We start from the raw sequence: 21,806 nt of genomic DNA, 5'->3' as shown, positions 1-21,806 counted from the left end.
CTAGCTCCCAGAGTTTCGTAAGTAAAATCCAGTGCTCATAGCTCAGTGTCGAAAGTTCAGAATTTATCGTTTCGAGTATGCAGGTCAGAAAATTGACTGTTCAAAGGCAGTGATGGCATTTCACCAGAGTGATACACGCTGATGTAAGATTCTTGTCTACACAGGGGATGCAAGAAGCGTACATCACACAAAAAGGAACGCGCACTTCTTCTCAGTGTCGAATAGACAGAATTTGACTGTGCGCTTGTGGTTAAAGCAGCTGCGCGAGTGAAACACATTCTCTTCGCATGAGTCGCTCTCATGCGCTCTTGCCTAAATATACCCAAGTGGCCACTGGTGCGCGCTAGCGAGCGAACACTTCTGTGATTTAATTTTTTAATTTATCGAAAGTAGCGATGGCAAAAAATAAAAATTAACGATAGATTGCACTTTTGCTTTTGTTGAATATGCGTGCCCCACGCTTCTCTTATGCGAACCATACACCAGAGTCCTCACCAGCGTGCACACTTCGGAGAAAATATCTTCATCCATCTCAGAATAAACACGCGCTCTCATAATGCGTGTACACTTTATATAACAGTAGTGTATGTGCGTGAAAGAGAAGACCTCTCGTTGATGTTGTCCGTGCGAGGTGAGAAATTATACTATCTCTTATAGTATTATGTAGTCCAGAATAGCCTGTTTCAAGAGTTCAGAGTCTTGATTCCTAAGGCCAGAGTGTTGAGTCCACAGCCCAAAGACAAAAACTCAGAGCCAAGGGTTAGGAACCCAGAGTGTCGAGTTAAATATCAACAATGCTCTAGAATGTGGATCCCAGAGTTATGTATCGAAGTGACTAGAACTCACAATTTCTAATAACAAATCCCGAATCTGAACGCCTAAAACACGTTAGAGGAATTCTACACATTACCACCATCAAAAAAATTACCACCATCTAAACAAGTACTAAGCGAGTAGTAAACTATACTCGAAAGTATTAATCAACTATACCCGATTGAAGAAGATTAAAAAAAATAAAAAGATTCCAGAAGTTTGTTTTTTTTATTCAAATATAATTTTTAAGGCACACTGCTTAAGCTCTACGATGCCAAGGGCTTTTTCTAATTTTAAATAACGACTAACTTAAAACTTAAATAATGTCGTCAACTCGGTAGTATCATTAGAAAATGTCGTCGCAGTGGTCGACTTTGGCAGATTCAGCCTTCAGCTGGTGATCGGAACCGGCCAGTGGATTGAATATATTATGAGATTCTTCCAGATGACGTTTGTATGTATCTATCTTGGCCGCATCCTTCGGTCCGTGTGGGTCCGCGGCCAGAAGTTTGTTGAAAATTCAAGAAGACTCAAGAAGATCCAAGAAGATTCAATAACATTCAGAAGATTCAAGAAGATTCAAGAAAACTCAAGAAAATTCAAGAAGATTCAAGAAGATTCAAGAAGATTCAAGAAGATTCAAGAAGATTCAAGAAGATTCAAGAAGATTCAAGAAGATTCAAGAAGATTCAAGAAGATTCAAGAAGATTCAAGAAGATTCAAGAAGATTTAAGAAGATTGAAGAAGATTCAAGAAGATTGAAGAAGATTCAAGAAGACTCAAGAAGATTCAAGAAGATTCAAGAAGATTTAAGAAGTTTGTAGAAGATTCAAGATTCAAGAAAATTTAAAAAAAACACAGAAAAGTTCAAGAAGATTCAAAAAATTATTGATTCAAGTTTCATGAATATCCAATGAGATTCGAGAATATACAAGAATATTCATGAAGATTCGAAAAGATCCAATATGATTCAAGGCGATTCAAGAAAATTCTGAAACAATCGAGAAGATTAAAAAAGATTCGAAACCATTCAAGAAGATTTAGGAAGATTCAAATAGGTTCAAAAAGATTCAAGAAGATTCAAAAAGATACAAAAAGATTAAAAAAGATTCAAGAATATGCAGGAAGATTCAATCAGCATAAAAAAGATTTTAGATTATTGTAGAAGATTCAAAAAAGTTCATGAATACTCAATACGATTAAAAAGGTTCAATAGGATTCAATATTATTAAAAAAATCGATAAAATTCGATAAGATTCAAATATTTTCAAGGAAATTCTAGAAGATTGAAGAAGATTCCAAAAGAATAAAAGGATTCCCGAAGAATCAATAAAATTCAATAAGATTCAAGAATATTCAAGAATATTGGGAAATATTTAAAAATATTCAAGAAGATTCAAAACCATTCAAAAAGATTTAAGAAGATTCAAATAGGTTCAAGAAGATTCAAGACGATTCAAAAGGATATAAAAAGAGTCAAAAAGGTTCAAGAAGATTCAGGAAAATTCAAAAAAATCCAAGAAGATTCAAGAATATTCAAAAATATTCAAAAAGATTCAAAAAGATTCAAAACCATTCAAGAAGATTTAATAAAATTTAGGAAGATTCAAATAGGTTAACGAAGGATTGTTCATCTGCTGGGCGAAACTTTAAAAATGGATTTGAGCCGGAATGACTAAATTTTGTAACCTTAGAAGCTTGGGATGTACCAGTTGATAGAGAAAAATTATCAATTATATTTAAAAACTCAGCTTATCTTCAATTGATTTCTATCAAATAAAATACGATAGTAATCGGAGTTCTACAGCTCAAAAACAAAAAGCTTAGATAGTTAAATGCTCAACAAATCAATAATCAGTTTCTCAAATCAATGCACCATATATAAATTTGAATTCAGTATTCGGAAAGTTCCAACAAATTTATGTTCTAAAGACTGTCCCAGAAAGTATGGACGCAACCAAAAACCGCTGCCATTTCGCTATGGTTCAGAATCTGTCAGTTTTTATGGCTGCGTCCTGCGGTTTACACTCTTCTCTAACCACTTGTGTAGTTGTTTATTCGTTTTCATTAGTTTGTTGCGAAATGCGTGGACTTTCAGCAGAACAACGTCGAAAAATTGTGTACAAATGGTGCACAGAACGCGGACTGTCACTGAGAAAGATAGCAAAAATGGAAGGAGTAAATGAAAAAGCCGTGCGAAACGCAATCAGGAAGTTCGGTGAGGATAGCACCGAAAACGGGTCAAAAAAAGGTCCTGCTAACCCTCAGTTGGATAAACGTATACTGAAGGCGTTCGAGCAAAAGAAGGAGGTTTCAGTTCGGGATGTGGCCTAAAACGTGGGCACTTCGAAGTCAAATGTTCTTCGTGCTAAAGAACGTTTGAATCTTCGAACCTATAAGAAGCAGAAACAACCGAAACAAGAAGCATCGATCAGGCCGAAGGTTCGAAAGCTCTACAATACGATTCTTGCTGGAAATTTGAACTGCATAATCATGGACGACGAAACCTACGTGAAACTCGATTACAAATCCTTGCCGGGACCACAATATTATACGGTGCGAAAAGGGCAAGTGTTAAACCAGTCCGAGACATCGATTGAAGTCGAAAAATTTGGTAAGAAAGCTATAGTCTGGCAAGCAATTTGTAGCTGCAGTAAGATTTCGAAACCCTTCATCACCACTGCTTCAATGAACAGCGAAATATACATCAAGGAATGTTTACAAAAACGACTTCTACCCATGATTCGAAGCCACAAGGATCCTGTTGTCTTCTGGCCAGATCTTGCTTCTTTCCACTACGGTAGAATGGTAAACTACCAAAAATATCACTTTCGTCCCAAAAGACATGAATCCACCAAATTGCCCACAACTTCGACCAATTGAGGAATTTCGAAAAAGATTGGAAAAAAGTGTCAAAACTTGTCGCCAAGAAGTCTGTACGGAATTTAATGAGAAACGTTCGCAAGAAGGTGTGCCAGCTTGTCTGCAATGGCTAAGTAGCAGATGTTGAGAATAATATTCTATTGTTGTAGTCTAATATTATCAGTATATCGAATAAAATTGAAATATCTAACACTTGGGAATTATTTACAGCGAAATCAAAGTGCGTCCATACTTACGGGACAGTCTTTATTCATCACGTTTCGTGTTCAACTCGTCAGTGCTGAGTAGTTCAAATAAAACTGCTTAGTGCAAAACTAAACAGTTCCACTTGAACTGTTCATCAGTTCAAGTTAACGCTAATGCACACAAAGACGGTTTCAATGGCACCGAAGCACAATGTCTTACTTGAACCTTTCCCCTTCTTTGTACAAAAACGGCTTTTAGCTAAACTACTCGAAATTCCTATAGTTTGGCTGGTTCGTTATGACATAACAGTTCGCCTGAAAAGTTCGTATCGTTTAATAGAAACACACATTTTTTGCCAAAATTCGTTTTTATTATTCAACATAATTGCCATCAGAGACGATACAGCGATTATAGCGATCTTCCAACTTTTCGATACCATTTTTGTAGTACGATTTGTCCTTTGCCTTAAAATAGGCCTCAGTTTCAGCGATTACCTCTTCATTGCTTCTAAATTTTTTACCAGCGAGCATTCTCTTGAGGTCTGAGAGCAGGAAAAAGTCACTGGGGGCCAAATCTGGAGAATACGGTGGATGTAGGAGCAATTCGAAGCCCAATTCGTTCAATTTCTTCAAATGAGGCCGTTTTTTTTTTAAATTTCGTCCTTCAAACGCTATATAATAGTCACTGTTGATGGTTTTTCCCTTTTCAAGGTAGTCGATGAAAATTATACCATGTGAATCCCAAAATACAGACGCCATAACCTTACCGGCCGATTGTTGAGTCTTTCCACGCTTTGGGTTCGGTTCATCGCGTGCAGTCCACTCAGCTGACTGTCGATTGGACTCCGGAGTGAAGTGATGGAGCCATGTTTCGTCCATTGTTATATATCGACGAAAAAAAAATCGATTTTATTTCGATATAACAGCTCCAAACACTGCTCAGAATCATCAATTCGTTGTTGTTTTTGATCGATTGTGAGCTCACGCGGCACCCATTTTGCACAAAGCTTTCTCATATCCAAATATTCGTGAATAATATGTCCAACACGTTCCTTTGATATCTTTAGGGTGTCAAATCATTTTGTGGATTTTTTTCACGTTTTCATCGGTAACAGACTCTTTTGGACGTCCACTGCGTTCATCGTCTTCGGTGCTCATATGACCAGTACGAAATTTTGCAAACCACTTACGAATTGTTGCTTCGCCCGGTGCAGAGTCTGGATAACACTCATCAAGCCATGTTTTGGTATCGGCGGCACTTTTTTTCATCAAAAAGTAGTGTTTCATGAACACACGAAATTCCTTTTTTTCCATTTCTTTCACAATAACAAAAGTAGCTTCACTCAAAATGCAATATCTCACAAACTAATAATCAGACAGCTGTCAAATTTATACACGTATCTTTTGAAGGTTGGTACTAACTGAAAATGGTATGGATTTAATTCTAGTGGCGCCCTCTCATAGAAACGATACGAACTTTTCAGCCGATCTGTTAAGTTGCCCAGAACAAAAGTTTCATTCATATTTTCTTTTTCAAATGATGAGGAATGCGCGGGCTCAAACATCCTGAGATCTCTGGAGTATTTTTTCGCAAATCATTATTGCTGATATTTTTTTCATCACTTTTTTTTTCTGTAATCTCTAGAAGTTTAGTTTGAAGACATTGATTAAATGAAATAAGTAAACGTTTTTTTTTTCAATATAATCAAAAAACTCCTAGGAACAGGCCGATAGAGTTGTTCGAGCAGTTGAAGTAGGACTACACAAATGTGTGTGCGTATGTGTTTGAATTCAATCTATCCCAAGCCGCATTGTCTATCAGCAGTCTACAGAAAAAAATGTTAGGAGCTACAGAAAACACAGTAAATAATGACGTTGGACTACAAAACTATGGCAAAAATCATTGTGTTATTATAATAAGTATTTCATCTGTCAATTTTTTGCCAGTTTAAGTTAGACTACTTATTCATATTAGCTGTTCAATTCCAACTCCACTGATGAGTCGAGGATGAAACGACAAAGGCAAATTTTGTCCTGTTTCGAATTCACACAAACTGATGTCATTTAAAATGCCGTACTCCATCACGGGGCTTATCGGCTACACACCGACTCAATTTGTTTGCTTCAGATTTAGTTCAAAGCTGGATATAAAACCTGTAGCAACCGTTTCGAATGGCTGACGTCAATTTTAGAACGACACAAATAGCTGATCGAGATAAATTTTTTTGGCAGCTAAAAAAAAATAAACAAAAACCCATTCACAGCTATGCCAGTAGGTGACGTTGCGTTACCGCTTGCAGAATCATTAAATTTTTATCCTGATTGTTTTACTTTTTCGCCGTTGTGTCGTCGTCGTCATTCGTTGCGATAGGGATCAGCCACAAAAATACTTTCACGTATTGCCGCCCTTTCGCAAAACGGTTTTTTTTCGCGTTTTCTTTTTTTTGTTGTTGTCGTCGGTCCCAAAACGAAACTGAACAAGCGCCGATCTGCGGAAGGACTCACACGTTCGAGCACCAAATATACGAGTATTAAAAAATGGTTTTATCTTTATTACCCTCATGTACGAGAGTTTCTTTTTTTTTTCGCCCTGCAATCGCCCGGCAATGGCAATGGCACGTCACGTCACGGCACAGCTCGGCATGTTGATTAACGTGACGGGTCACCGAGCGCGGCGTATCAACGTGATCGTGTTTCACTAATTTTCGCTTCGCTTAAAATACAATCTATACCGGAAATCAACTTTTGCTGGGTATTAATTTTTGTTGTTGGATGATTTCGCCTGCCTGCAGTAGAATTTCCGTTGAAGAAGGGCAACTGAGCAACGAGGCTACTTGCGTCACGTTCGCCTCCAACGGGTGCCATAAACAATAGAACTTCAAGAACCTATCACGTCTCATTAATTCCCCTGCCAGCGGACGTGCTGGCAGTTTCCCGTTGCACTGTTCGGTGTGGTAACTTTGGCCCGGTCCTGCACCATGGGGAACAAAGTACCGACCGTCCTCAGCCAACGGTCAGTCCGGAAAGGATGTTCTAGGTAAAAGCATCCGTTGCAGCACCATGTGTTTGTCTGAGGGTGTGTGTGTGTGCGTGTCCATTAGCCACCCTCCTTCCAGGTTCAGTTTGATGTTGTTCTCAACTGCAACTGCTGGCTTGGAAGGCGGCGGTGGAACTGAGGTACTGGAGACTACCGACAGGTGCAGTGTTGCTGCAATTTACTGGATGCACTTTCCATTTCGCTCTCCGCATGTGTGCTCTTTCCATTCATGGGAGTGCGATGCGTAACATTTTCCCATTCTTACCGTACAATAGTGCTGGGAGCAGAACTCCTTCGCCCCCGTGCATGACCGGAATCCTGTGCATATTGGCACAATTAGCTACGAAAAATCGTTTCACATTTACACTTGCGCTCGACTTGCCTCGGTAACACGTACCAAAAGCATAAATCCATACAAGTTAAATTTACACACAATATTAACTTCTTCCTTCTGTGCCGACAAACTGTTCATGTGTCATGAGCCTTTTCACAAACAATCTCCAGAGCCCGAACGGGAATGCTTCTACTGCTGCTTCATTCAGGCAAGCTGCACTTGCACTGCTTGCTTGCTTACTCACTCACTCACTTACTCAGTTACTCGCATGCAGTTCAAGTGCAGCAGGCATAAAGGCACGTACCATCCTCTCGTCCGGCCTCATGTCGTCATCCGACCGACCGTCCGCCCGCCCTCCCGCCCGCTCGTCCGCTAGGTACTCGCCAGTACCGAAACTCAAACTCCCTCAGTAGCATTTTTTTGAGTTTATCGCTTTGCAAACCTCTGCCGCTGTCTCTGCCCTGCTACTCGTCCATAGGTAGGTAACAACAGCAAAAAAAAAACGCAAGCTGCTCGTGCTGCGCTGCTGCACCTACAAATAATGCAACTCCTGTGACACGGGGTTCCACTTGCTGGTTTCCCCACGTGTGACGACGACGACGACGATGTCGACAACAGAATGGAGGCAATGAAAGCATTATTAATGCCGCCTCAATGAGCAAACTTTTAGGATTTTCATGTCGTATGGGTTCGGAGCAAACTCAAGAATCCAACGCCAAGACGTAAATGTCACACACCGCTTTCCCTCCATCCTTTCCGTTAAGCCAGTCAGCCAGCCCGTCAACCATCCAAGGAAAGAGGTGCATTACATGAAGTTGATATGGAGGCGGAGCTTGACGGCAGCAGATGGAATTCTGCAATGTGCATGTTGGTGGCAAAACGAAAAAAAACCTATTAGCGAAGTAGATTGGCTTTTCTTTTTCACGGCGGATTGCCGGCTGGATTGCGTGGCAGTTATCGGAGAGTGAACTACAACCACCCTCCCCCTTCCCCCCTCTTGCTGCCAGCCATCGGTCGGGAAATGAAGTTTTGAAAGGGATTCTTCGCGACGAAAGAACCGAGCGATTCGGAACAAAAGCCAGCGTCATCAGAGCCGTTCCGGGAATGGTTCCATCCAGGCAGGAGACAGGCAGGCAGGGACCGACGACTGCCATGACCAAAACAGGCCCACATTGTTAATCAGATTTTCGGGAAGTGGAGTAGCGTCTGTTGTTTTTTTTTAGGAAAGAGTTCGATTGTTCTGCAAGAGACATGTTTCAGATTTGAAAATACTTCTATATAGAGTAAATATAATTCAAGAAGAATAGCTATGAACGATTGGCTGCTGAAGGCTGCTGGAATCGATACAAAAATCCGGTTCTTAAACGGTTAGTGATACTACACGAGGCAGAATGTAGTACCGCTGAAAACAAGTATGCTTTTAGTGTGTAACATGAAAATGTAACGTCCAAAATTCCTGAGCATCGAGACAATCGGCTTCTGCCGTGTACAATCTTTACTACCCGACACAATCGCCTATTCCATTATATGTCAAACTGAGTCAGAACTGAATGTACCTTATGATCAAAATCGAACCGGAATTTTATTAAAAAACGTGCTTAATCCACCTAGCATTGAGATGATACCTTTTTTTTTATCAATCCGCATGTGTTTTTTACATGAATATTCTTCGGTGTTTAAGTTCTCATGACATTATTTTAATGACCGTCGATTTAAGCGACAATTTAAGATTTTAAAAACTCATTACTCTGTAATATCGAAACTGCAAATCGAATAGAATTTGAATCTAAAAGTGTGATAATCGATTGAACATTCCATGATTTTCATAACATAGTTGTATTTTTTTTTTTTATTCAATAATATAATATAATATTAAGGCACACTGCTTAAGCTCTAAGATGCCAAGGGTATTTACTAATCTTAATTATCGTCTAACTTAAAACTAGAGTAGTATCATTATGTAATATAGTATCTGGCGATCGGTAGTGGCCGGTGAATTGAATTTAGGATGAGATGATTCCAGATGGCGATGGTAATTTTCTATGTTGGCCGCATTCTTCGGTCCGTGAGGGTCCGCGGGAAACACCCCCAGGCTACGAAGGCCCGGCGGGTGGCCCGCATGCTGGTCATTGACTGGAGCGGTCTTCCGGTGATGGTGATGTTACGGAAGAGAATGAAAAAAAGAAGTAAATATTGTGGGAAACGGGGTAAAAAAGGGGTGTGGGAACAAAATGTTTGAAAACGACAGAGATCTAATTAGTTGCCATCGAGATGGTGAAAAAACAGGGAAAGGGGAACGAAAAAGTTAGTGACAAAAAAAAAGATCTTGTTAATTCCAATGAAGATGGTGGACAGGGACGGGGATCGAGAGAATCGGGCGGATGTTAGTGTCGAACCTGTAGGTGGAGATTATATTTTCTGAGCGAGGAATAACACATTACACTTGTATATCAATGTGTTTAAGGTACTGGTATATGAGAAGCATATATGAACTATCCCGACTCGCCAACACATCCCGAACCGGCACCTCAGGCGGTCTACCTCGGGCCCTGAGGGATTCCAGTAGCTTCGACCTGGCGTCACGATACTCTACGCACGACCACACGACATGCTCGATGTCCTGATAACCGTCGCCACAGGTGCAGAGCCCGTTCTCCACGATCCCGATACGCCGGAGATGTGCGTTGAATGTATAGTGATTTGACATGAGCCGTGACATAACGCGAATGAAATCACGACTCATGTTCATCCCCTTGAACCAAGGTTTCGTCGATACCTTAGGGATAATGGAGTGTAGCCATCGTCCCAGTTCGTCATTCGTCCATGAAGTTTGCCAACTTTCGAGAGTTTTCTGACGAGAAATACTGAAAAATTCATTGAAGCAGATTGGTCTTTCATAAATATCACCTTCCAATGCGCCCACTTTAGCCAATAAGTCTGCCTTTTCATTGCCCGGAATGGAACAATGCGAAGGGACCCAGACTAACGATATTAAATAAGACCGTTCAGATAAAGTTCTCAAATGTTCCCGTATTTTCCCCAGGAAATATGGGGGATACTTTCCTGGCTTCATTGCCCGGAGAGCTTCTATTGAGCTTAGACTGTCCGTGACGATGAAGTAATGGTCTTTGGGCAAGGTTTCAATGATCTCGAGGGTGTACTGAATAGCAGCTAATTCTGCGACGTAAACTGAAGCCGGATCACTGAGTTTGTAAGAAGCGGTGATGTTTTGATTGAAGATGCCGAAGCCTGTGGACTCGTTGATGTTTGATCCGTCAGTGTAAAACACCTTTTCACAGTTGACTGTTCTAAATTTATTATAAAAAATATTTGGGGCCACTTGAGGGCGCACGTGATCCGGAATTCCATGAATTTCTTCTCTCATGGATGTGTCGAAAAACACAGTAGAATCAGAAGTATCCAAGAAATGAGCACGGTTGGAAACAAACGAAGAAGGATTAATATTCTGAGCCATGTAATCAAAATACAAGGACATAAAACGGGTTTGAGAGTTAAGCTCAACTAACCTTTCGAAGTTTTCAATCACCAGAGGATTCAGAATGTCGCATCGAATGAGCAAACGATATGAGAGATCCCAGAACCGGTTTTTCAGTGGAAGAACGCCCGCCAGCACTTCGAGGCTCATCGTATGAGTCGATTGCATGCAACCCAAGGCAATACGCAAACAACGATACTGAATTCTTTCCAGCTTGATGAAATGAGTGTTCGCCACTGATCGGAAGCAGAAGCATCCATATTCCATAACGGACAATATCGTTGTTTGGTACAACCTGATCAGGTCTCCTGGGTGAGCACCCCACCAAGTTCCGGTTATTGTACGAAGAAAGTTGATTCTCTGCTGGCATTTTTGTTTCAGATACCTAATGTGACATCCCCAGGTGCCTTTGGAGTCGAACCAGACCCCGAGATATTTAAATGTGAAGGCCTGAGCTATGGTTTCACCCCCTAGTTGAAGCTGTAATTGTGCTGGTTCTCGCTTCCTCGAAAATACAACCAGCTCAGTTTTCTCCGTAGAGAACTCGATACCCATTTGAAGAGCCCATGATGATAAGTTGTCGAGAGTATCTTGTAATGGTCCTTGGAGATCGGCAGCTTTGGGTCCTATAATAGACACAACGCTGTCGTCGGCAAGTTGTCTTAGCGTGCAAGATGTGTTGATACATTCATCGATATTACTTACGTAAAAATTGTATAAAAGGGGGCTTAAGCATGAGCCCTGAGGAAGACCCATGTAGCTGAATCGTATTGTCGACAAATCACCATGCGCAAAGTACATGTGTTTCTCAGACAATAGATTATGTAAAAAGTTGTTCAAAACTGGCGAAAGACCATGCTGATGCAACTTCTCAGATAGGATATTTATAGAAACTGAGTCAAAAGCCCCCTTAATGTCTAGGAAAACTGATGCAATTTGTTCTTTACGAGCAAATGCCATTTGAATTTCTGTTGAGAGCAACGCAAGACAATCGTTCGTTCCTTTGCCCCTGCGGAAACCAAATTGTGTATCTGAAAGTAAACCATTAGTTTCGACCCAATTGTCTAGACGAAACAGAATCATTTTTTCGAACAATTTCCGGATACAGGAAAGCATAGCAATCGGCCGATACGAATTGTGATCGGAGGCTGGTTTCCCTGGTTTTTGAATGGCGATAACTCTGACTTGTCTCCAGTCGTGTGGGACAATATTACCCGTGAGGAACTTGTTGAATAAATTCAGCAAGCGCCTTTTGGCGGGGTCAGGCAGATTTTTCAACAAGTTGAATTTTATTTTGTCTAATCCCGGGGCTTTATTGTTACATGACAAAAGTGCAAGTGAGAGCTCTACCATCGAAAACGGTGATTCGTTTGTATTTGGTGTCGCGGCGCGGGTGATCTTCTGTTCCGGAACAGAGTCTGGGCATACTTTTTTAGCGAAATCGAATATCCAGCGGTTGGAGTATTCCTCGCTTTCATTCGTGGTGTTATGATTGCGCATTCGTCGGGCTGTGTTCCAAAGAGTGCTCATAGATGTTTCTTTCGTTAAGCCGTCTATAAACCGACGCCAGTAACCGCGTTTCTTGGCTCTAATCAAGTTCTTAGTTTTAACGTCTAACGCCGCGTAATTCCGGTAATTATCAGGTGTTCCATTTTTTCTGAATTTTTTATACGCGGAGGCTCTCTCCGCGTTTAAATTTGTGCACTCTTTGTCCCACCACGGGTTGGGAGGACGGATGTTAGTTTTTGCGCCGGGTACACGTTTCGTCTGAGCTTGAATCGCAGTATCGAGAATCAAGCCAGCCAAAAACGTGTACTCTTCCTCCGGAGGAAGTTGTTGAGTTCTTTCAAGTTTCTCAGATATCGAGGTCGCATAGCTATTCCAATCAATATTTCGTGTGAAGTCATACGAAACATTGATTGTCTTCGATGGTTTTAAGCCGCTGGTGATTGATATTACGATCGGTAGATGATCACTACCGTGGGGATCAGGAATTACCTCCCACGTGCAATCCAACCGTAGCGATGTCGAGCAAAGGGATAAATCCAGCGCACTTGGTCTTGCTGGTGGTGCAGGAATCCGTGTCATTTCTCCCGTATTCAAGATTGTCATATTGAAGTTGTCGCAAATATCATGGATCATAGCTGATCTGTTATCGTCGTGAAGACAACCCCATCCCGTACCGTGTGAGTTAAAGTCTCCTAAAACCAACGTCGGTGCGGGAAGGAGCTCTATGATATTACTGAGCCACCGATGCCCAACCAAGGCTCTAGGGGGAATGTAGATGGAAGCAATACAAAGGTCCTTACCTTTGATTGTAACATGACATGCGACAACTTCAATACCTGGTATCGAGGGGAGGTTAATTCGATAAAAAGAATAGCACTTTTTGATCCCTAAAAGTACTCCTCCATAGGGATCATCTCGATCCAGGCGAATAATGTTAAAATCGTGGAAGTTTAAGGATATTTCAGAAGTTAGCCAAGTTTCGCACAATGCAAATGCGTCACATTTCAGATTATTTACTAGAAATTTAAAAGAATCTATTTTTGGGATGATACTTCTGCAATTCCACTGTAAAACAGTGATTAGATCCGTGACCTCGGTGGATGATTTAGCCATCGAAGGATACAATCGCTGAGAGAAGGGGCCAATTTGCAGTCAACTGCTTCAAATATGTTTTTACTGTTGGCATGAAAGCAATTAAAATGCTTCTAAGAGGGTCTGAAATATTGAAAGTTGTAAAAATCCAGTCCACAACATCAGAGAACTTGATAAGTCCAGCACCTAGTTGGTTCTCTGGTAGATTTTCTGGGACGCTTGGGGATTTTGTAGTCCCGGGAAGTCGTGGGAATTCCATCTCGGAATTGAGTTTTCCGAGACCAGGAGCTTTTTGCTTCGGTGTTGTGTCCCGATTCCCGTTAGCTGTAACTTTTCGAAGCCCTTCGGAAGACACCTTCGAACCCTTACTAGGTAGCTTATGAGAGGATTTATTTATTCTTTTCCTACAGCTATGAGGGACCGCCGAAGATGGACCTTCCAAAGGGTCGTCAGAATCGCTCTCGTCAGTTGACAAGCAGGCATATGGGTTCGTTGTCTGTTTAGGAGGGGTGGCACTTTTAAGCATCTCTGCGAAAGAACGCTTGGAGTGCTCCTTTAGGGAACGCTTCATTCGATCACCTCGCAGTTTGTAAGCGGGACAATCAGAGAGGTCATGCGGACCCTCCTTACAGTAGAGACACTTTTCAGCATCCTTACCGCAAGAGCCGTCCGCATGAGCTTCCCCACAGTTAGCACAACGTGGCTTATTGCTGCAATGGGTAGCTGTATGCCCCAGTTTTTTGCAATTAGTACAGTTCATTACTCGGGGTACGAATAGGCGAACAGGCAAACGAACCCGGTCCAAGAGGATGTAGTTGGGCAAAGCAGAACCGGCGAAGGTCACACGATAAGAGTCTGATTGGGGATAGGACTTTGTTCCATCCCCGGCGATCGATACTGAATGCAATCGCTTGCAATCCAGTATCTTGACATTCTTAAGTGAGGGGTCTTTAAAACAACCCGCCCCGTACTTAAGAACGTCCTCGCAAGTCAAACTTGAATCGGTGACCACACCGTCGATTTCTACTTCGCGAGCTGGCACGTAGACGCGGTACTCCCGCGTAAAAGGATCATTTTGAACGAGCTCATTAGCCTGTTTTGAACTGGTAAACAGGACCCTGAGCTTGTCTGGACGTATCTTATCAAAACTTTTTATAGTATTGTATCGCGAGGACAGGTCCCGCGATATTTTTAAAATATTTAATTTTTTTTCTTTCGATTTGGTCCGGAAATAGACCGCATAAGGACCGGCCGGTAGTGCGAGCCCATCCGGATAGCTCTTTATGCGAGACTTTTTATAGTCAAGGGAAGTCTCCATTTGATCATCGGGAACGGGGGGGTCATAATTTAGACTAGACATGTTGCGGAGCTACCTCCGCACAGAATTAAGTGAATCGGGGAGAAATAGAACAGTCGAATGCAGGAAGGAAAAAAAAAACTAAATAATGATACTTAACTTAAATCCAACGGGGGCCACCAAGGCCTAGCCCTCGTCGATCGGCGTATCGCCGCTGCGATGGTGTGCAAAAAACCTCCGAGAGGAAAAAGCACACTCTTTTTTAATCCGCACAGTGATATCACGTACACCGCTGGGCCTGTTTTGATCGATCGAACAATCACCGGCTAACGGTACTGTTTCGATCGTCCGCTCACAACAATACACTGCTTCAGTATATAATGTGCATAAAACCTCTCACAGGAAAAAGCACTATTGTCTATTACACAATAGCGATCTAGTTTTGATCGTCCGGTCACTTTATCACACACGGCACTGGTTTTCAACGCTTTCGCAGTAAACACAAAGCACGTCCGTTCACTCGGAAGGTTGAAACGGCAATGAACATTCCATGATATGTCGGAGTAAGTTCCACTTTAGAGTTTTTTTCTTCAGATCGTTTATTTGATATGGCACATAGCTTTAGCTCAGAGGTGCCAAAGTCTGTATTGTATTTTTTCGTACAATATAATTACAATTATTATTTAACATATATACATACACATACAAGGTTGGTGGGAGAGTTAAAGAGTGGGGAATACATTCATGGTTAAACTATAGAAAATTTAAGGTTAGTGTTGAAAAAGGGAGCCGAATTACTGGCGGTTACTCCAGGTTAGTATGGAAAAAACAAATAGTTACATACACACTCAAACAATATACAACAACAAAAAACAGATAATAATAATGTAATAACTTCAAAGTCTTCGTGTAATCTTCGTTTCATTTTGGCTCAAAATTTCCGATGTGTGATTACCAAAAACCAATCAGTACGTCACCATATGGCATTTTGGGGAAAGGTGAACTGTAAAGGATGTAAATAAAGAAAAGCAGTAACTAGATTGATAAACCAATATTTTTCAGAAAGATGTAAATCGAGTACATATAAGTGCAATCGCGACTTGCTAGTACATCTCGCACCGGCACATTTGGTGGCCTACCTCGGGCCCAAAGGGAGTCTCTTAACTGTAATCTTGCGAAACGATTCAGGGCACATGACCACACAATATGCTCGATGTCGTGGTAACCATTGCCACAAGCGCAGATACCATTTTCAGCGAGGCCAATTCGCCAGAGATGCGTACCCAACTCGGAGTGATTAGACATAAGTCGGGACATCACACGAATGAAATCGCGACCCACTTTCATCCCCTCAAACCAAGGCTTCGTCGATACCTTTGGAATTATAGAGTATAGCCAACGTCCTAGGTCTCCATTGCTCCATGAAGCTTGCCAACTTTCGAGTGTCTTCTGACGAGAAATGCTGAAAAATTCGTTGAAGCAGATTGGTCTTTCGTAAATATCACCTTCCAATGCGCCCACTTTAGCCAATGAGTCTGCCTTTTCATTGCCCGGAATAGAGCAATGCGAAGGGACCCAGACTAACGATATTAAATAAGACCGCTCAGATAAAGCTCTTAAATGTTCCCTTATTCTCCCCAGGAAATATGGGGGATACTTTCCTGGTTTCATCGCCCGGAGAGCTTCTATTGAGCTTAGACTGTCCGTAACGATGAAGTAATGGTCTTTGGGCAAGGTTTCAATGATCTCGAGGGTGTACTGAATAGCAGCTAATTCTGCGACGTAAACTGAAGCCGGATCACTGAGTTTGTAAGAAGCGGTGATGTTCTGATTGAAGATTCCAAAGCCAGTGGACCTGTTGATGTTTGATCCGTCAGTGTAAAACATCTTTTCACAGTTGACTGTTCTGAATTTGTTATTAAAAATATTTGGGGCCACTTGAGGGCGTACGTGATCCGGGATTCCACGAATTTCTTCTTTCATGGATGTATCGAAAAACACAGTAGAATTAGAAGTATCCAAGAAATGAGCACGGTTTGGAATATATGAAGAAGGATTGATATTTTGAGCCATGAAATTAAAGTACAAGGACATGAAACGGGTCTGAGAATTGAGCTCGATAAGCCTTTCGAAGTTTTCAATCACCATCGGATTCAAGATGTCGCATCGGATTAGCAATCGATATGAGAGATCCCAGAATCGATTTTTCAACGGTAAGACGCCCGCGAGCACTTCGAGACTCATCGTGTGAGTTTATCTACGGTACTTCTAGAGCCAGTATTCAGGAACCAGAATAACCTAAAAGGATTCGTATAGCCATAAACTAATATGACGAATGAATTGCAATAGTTTTGAATCCAACTTTGAAGCTTTTTTGGGATGGTAATCTTCTATAAACCGGTATTTTACAAACTCATCAGGAATTACAGGGTATTCCAGAATTAGATAAAATTCAATAATTTTGTATGGGGCCATAAATTCTTTAATTTGAATTTTTGTTTTTGAAATTCGATTTGCGCTTTTTTTGAGAAAACGATTGAGCTTTGAGAAACGATTCGAAAATCAGTGTAGCCGAAGTCAGTTAAATTCACCTGAGAAGCTGTATAGTTTACATTTGATTCCATATGTTTGAAGATCAGTTTAGACATCTATTTTGGTAAGTAAGTAAATAAGTTCATTTGGTTATCGACTATCCAAATCTGCAAACCCGTTAAACCTGATTATTTTAAGTGAAATAGGCATTTTTATACCAATCACCCTGTATCTCCTGAACCGTAAGTCGGGTCTGACTAAAAAGAAAGGTTTTTTATAGGATTTTAAGACCTTTCATTTGAATATTAGATCGGTTCAGCCAACAATGAGTTACAATTTTGTTTCGCATATCATCCTGTAGTTCCGGAACCAGAAGTCGGACCCAAACATAATTCGTGAATCTTGTTTGAGAGCATACGACTTTTCATATGAATCTGTGTTTGTAGAAAACGGTTGAGTCATCTCCGAGAAAATTGAGTGAAATTATTTGTCACACACAAGCAATTGCTGATCTCGACGAACTGATTCGAATGGTGTATGGGTGTTATGTTCTTCCAACATTTATTGATGTAAGTAGTTTAAACCAATATAATTATGGAATTGCTTTCAACTCGAAAATTCTGCCATCATCTGGTTTACGTCTGTCATGTTCGAACGATTATGTTGCCAAAAACGAGCCGTGCTAAAATCGGTCCGAGTCTAAATGTCATGAAAAAGGATGCTGTACACAGTCGTTTTGGTACTTAGAAACAATTGTATGTAACAGTATAAAAAATCGAGTTTCGCGTTTCTCCCAAGCATTGCACAGTGGTTTGAATCGACAAAAACGTGAACTTAATTGTCTAGCTGCTAAACCGTTGATCCGATATACAGAGTTCTTTTGAAGAACTCATTCACAAAAATATACCTCGTGATTTGATCACAATAAAAAATGTGCAAAGCCTACTACGATAAAAGTTCATTTCAACAACTTTTTTCCCCTAAGAGATAGAGAAACGATGTGTTCTACAAAGTTTTAGAACTTCTAACGAGAAAAAACTTTGCTGAAGAAGCTTTTTTTTGGGCGTACTGGTAGTGGTGTAAGACATCAAATTATATTCAATCAATACATCATTGCACCAAAGCTACACTAACGACCGATTGCAATTTTTTAACATTTCCTACAAAGCTCGGTTTAATAAACCAAAAATATTCGTTTTAGTAAACGTTTCTGCTAAGAAAATTGTCAAAAAAGCACTCTATATTTCGTTGTCTCATTCACACAATTTAAAAAGGCCACGCTACACACTTCGTACCTTTATATTACTTGATTTAAGCTTTCCAAAAAGTATATGTATGTGCCTTTTTGTCTGCGACCCTGCTTCCTATTAGTAGTTAAAGTTAGTGTATATAAAAGTTGAAATGTTAAATAACTTTTTAGGAAAAAGGCCAAACCGTGCACAGTCTTCAACAAAAATGTGTAATTTTACGTTTTTAGTAATTGTCTCGAACATAGTAGACACTGAAAATAATTGCGAAAAAAGTTATGCACAAAAAAATGATTTTAAGTGGTTTCAAACGAAAATGCTTCATATATCAGAAACTATATGCGTTAAATCTTTAGCTTCTTCAGCAAAGTTTTTTCTCGTTAGAAGTTCTAAAATTTTGTAGAATACATCGTTTCTCTATCTCTTAAGGGAAAAAAGTTGTTGAAATGAACTTTTATCGTAGTAGGCTTTGCACATTTTTTATTGTGATCAAATCACGAGGTATATTTTTGTGAATGAGTTTAGCAGCTAGAGAATTAAGTTCACGTTTTGCCTTTCTCATATAGAAAGGTTATGCAATCACTGTGAAAACCGACGTTTGAACTGAGGCCCGGAGGGCCGAGTGTCATATACCATTCGACTCAGTTCGTCGAGTACGCAAAATGTCTGTGTGTGTGTGTGTGTGTGTGTTTGTGTGTGTTTGTGTGTGTGTGTGTGTGTGTGTGTGTGTGTGTGTATGTGCGTATGTGTGTATGTAACGTTTATTGCACTAACTTTATGGGGTAAAATGTGCAAAAAAATGAAAATATGTGTTCTAACTTTTCTCATAGATGGCGCGACCGATTTTTACAAACTTAGGTTCAAATGAAAGGTCCTGTGGTCCCATACGTAATTCCTGAATTTCATCAGGATCCGACTTCCGGATCCGGAAATATAGGGTAAAGTGTGTTAAAAATTTTATACCATCACTGAAAAGAGCGACAAACCGTAAAAATTTTTCTAAATCGACCTCAAATCTTTTCCAATTGACATTTTTTATCAGTTGACGGTCAAACAAATCTATTTCGATTATTCTTTTAAGGATCGAAGAAAAATATTTTGAAGAATACCACAGTATTATATATGATAGTTTGATTGATATGAGAAAGGCATCATTACACCAATAGGTGGATTACAACAGGTTTTTGTCGATTCAAACCACTGTGCATTGCTTTGTCAAACAGCGCTCAAAACTCCTACTGCTGGAATAGGGGGAAAAGTCGTTTACACAAAAATATCGATATTTCCGTTAAAAGTGGACGGATTTTAACAATCTATGGCTTGTTGGATTGCTATTACCGTGCGGAATCTAAGTAAAGAAAATTATTCTGTTTTCAAGGTCAAGTGTGGCAGATACTGTAAAAAACAGAACATTTTGACATAAAACTTCGTATAACTGAAAAAGTAAACATCCGATCTCAAAACCATTCAATAGCGTTCTGGGTGACGGGGAGACCTTTCATTTGCGACTAGTTTGATCAAAATCGGTCCAGCCATCTCTGAGATCTCGACCTCTTAGTTGACAACACACATACATACACACACATACACACACGGACATTTGTTCAGTTCGTCGAGCTGAATCGATTGGTATATAACATTCGGCCCTCCGGGCCTCGGAAAATTTTTCCAAAGTTTGAGCGAATTCTATACCAATTTTTTATATATATAAATTTCAATATTTTATAAATTTCTTTATTATCGCCTTCAAAGTACTCTCCTCCTGCGGCAATGCATGCATGCCAACGCTTGATCCAATTTTCCATACAAGTTTTATGGCCTTTAGTTCACGCAGCGAATTCTCTTTTCTGATCTCTATGGTCTCAAAACGCGTTCCCAGCAATCGCAATTTGAGTCTGGGGAAGAGGAAAAAGTCACACGGGGCCATATCTGGAGAGTACGGTGCTTGGTTGATGATATTGGTTGAGTTTTGGCCAAAAACTGCGACACAACCAACGCTGTGTGAGCCGGCGCATTACCTGATATTCAGCTTTTTTGGCACCAGCCGACAAGCGACGCGTTTCAAACCCAAAACATCAGTTAAAATGTGTTCGGCTGATCCATAAGAGATGCCCAATAATACACCAATCTCTCTAATCGGTACAGAACGATTTTGCAACACGATTTGCTTCGCCGGTTCAATGTTTTCTTCAGTAACAGATGTTGTTGGGCGGCCAGGGATCTCATCATGATCCAAGCTTGTACGACCACCTTTGAAGCGTTTATACCACTCGTATGCCTGTGTTTTTCCTACACACGATTCACCAAAGGCCTTTTCTAACATTTTCAACGTTTCGGAACACTTAAATCCATTTGCAACACAAAATTTGATGCACGCACGTTGTTCTAAATTTTCATCCATTATAAAAATCGCCACACGAAAATTTTTCAACTTCTTTGTATAGACGCCAAACAAAAGCTTATCGTACAATATGCGTCAAAATTTGACAGAATGTGTATAAAAGTGTTGCCAACGTTGAGAGAATAAAAGTTTACCGATTAAATAAGCGCGGGAATTTTAAAACGAAAATATCAGCATCAGGGTATCTTACAAGTGAATAACTGGATGATAGAGTGGATTGCCAACCCAAGTCACGTGGGGAAGCTTTATGTTTATCACTGAAGGTGTGAAATGAGTAAGACGCACCCTTCTAACAAACAAACCATCAGGCGGGTTTAAGCTGGTACAGCAAAATTCTTTATTATATGGCCGGATGTTGTTGCTGGAAGGCGCCGGGTCCTCAAAACCCTTTTTGGCCTTCTTAACAGCAGTTATACGAAAGCTATCTGATAATCAAATTCGGATCTACTGTAAGTCTACCCGCATACACTGGTAATGCCTTGAACGGATTGTGGCTTCACACATACATACATACATACATGCATGACAACGCTCGGCCTCATGTGATGAAAAAATACTTGGTAACGCTCAAATGGGACATTTTGCCGCACCCGCCGTATTCTGCTGATATTGCTCCGTCTGATTATTGGTATTTCCGACGGATGCAGAACGGCAAATCATTGGTTCACTTCTTTCGCAGAAATCGAAAATTGGCTACAAACTTGGATCACGGAGACGCACGCCTTGAGGGGAATATGTACCTTTGACAAAACCTCAATTTCTTTTATCATGGGTCAGAAACTATACGAACCTATTTATTTTTGTGCATTAAAATTACTTATCTTGAACTAGTTTTGTTGTTCACTACACTACACTTTACTTATTTTTATTCACGCTATTGAACAGATATATTGCTAGACTATAAAGAACTAACTAATTTTTATTTCTCTTTCGCAGGTAAGACAACAGTGACCACTATATTCGTAGAAGTGAGTATACCA

General features: G+C 40.5%; 1 protein-coding gene across 4 annotated transcripts in view; it reads left to right on the top strand.

The window, feature by feature from the left end:
• LOC131425765 (uncharacterized protein DDB_G0283357) overlaps nucleotides 1-21,806 on the top strand; it is a 505,552-nt gene that overhangs the window by 419,642 nt on the left and 64,104 nt on the right. Inside the window, exon 3 of one of the 4 annotated variants that reach the window (XM_058587904.1) lies at nucleotides 21,763-21,794. The exons of the other annotated variants lie outside the window; for them this stretch is intronic. The gene's annotated coding sequence lies outside the window, so the exon portion shown is untranslated. The remainder of the gene's footprint in view (nucleotides 1-21,762; nucleotides 21,795-21,806) is intronic. 4 annotated transcript variants of the gene reach the window in all.

The sequence above is a fragment of the Malaya genurostris genome, chromosome 1 (assembly GCF_030247185.1).
Source record: "Malaya genurostris strain Urasoe2022 chromosome 1, Malgen_1.1, whole genome shotgun sequence".
Classification (NCBI taxonomy): Eukaryota; Metazoa; Arthropoda; class Insecta; order Diptera; family Culicidae; genus Malaya; species Malaya genurostris.
Note: the sequence above shows the minus strand (reverse complement) of the source record. Positions and strands in the feature narration are given on the sequence as shown.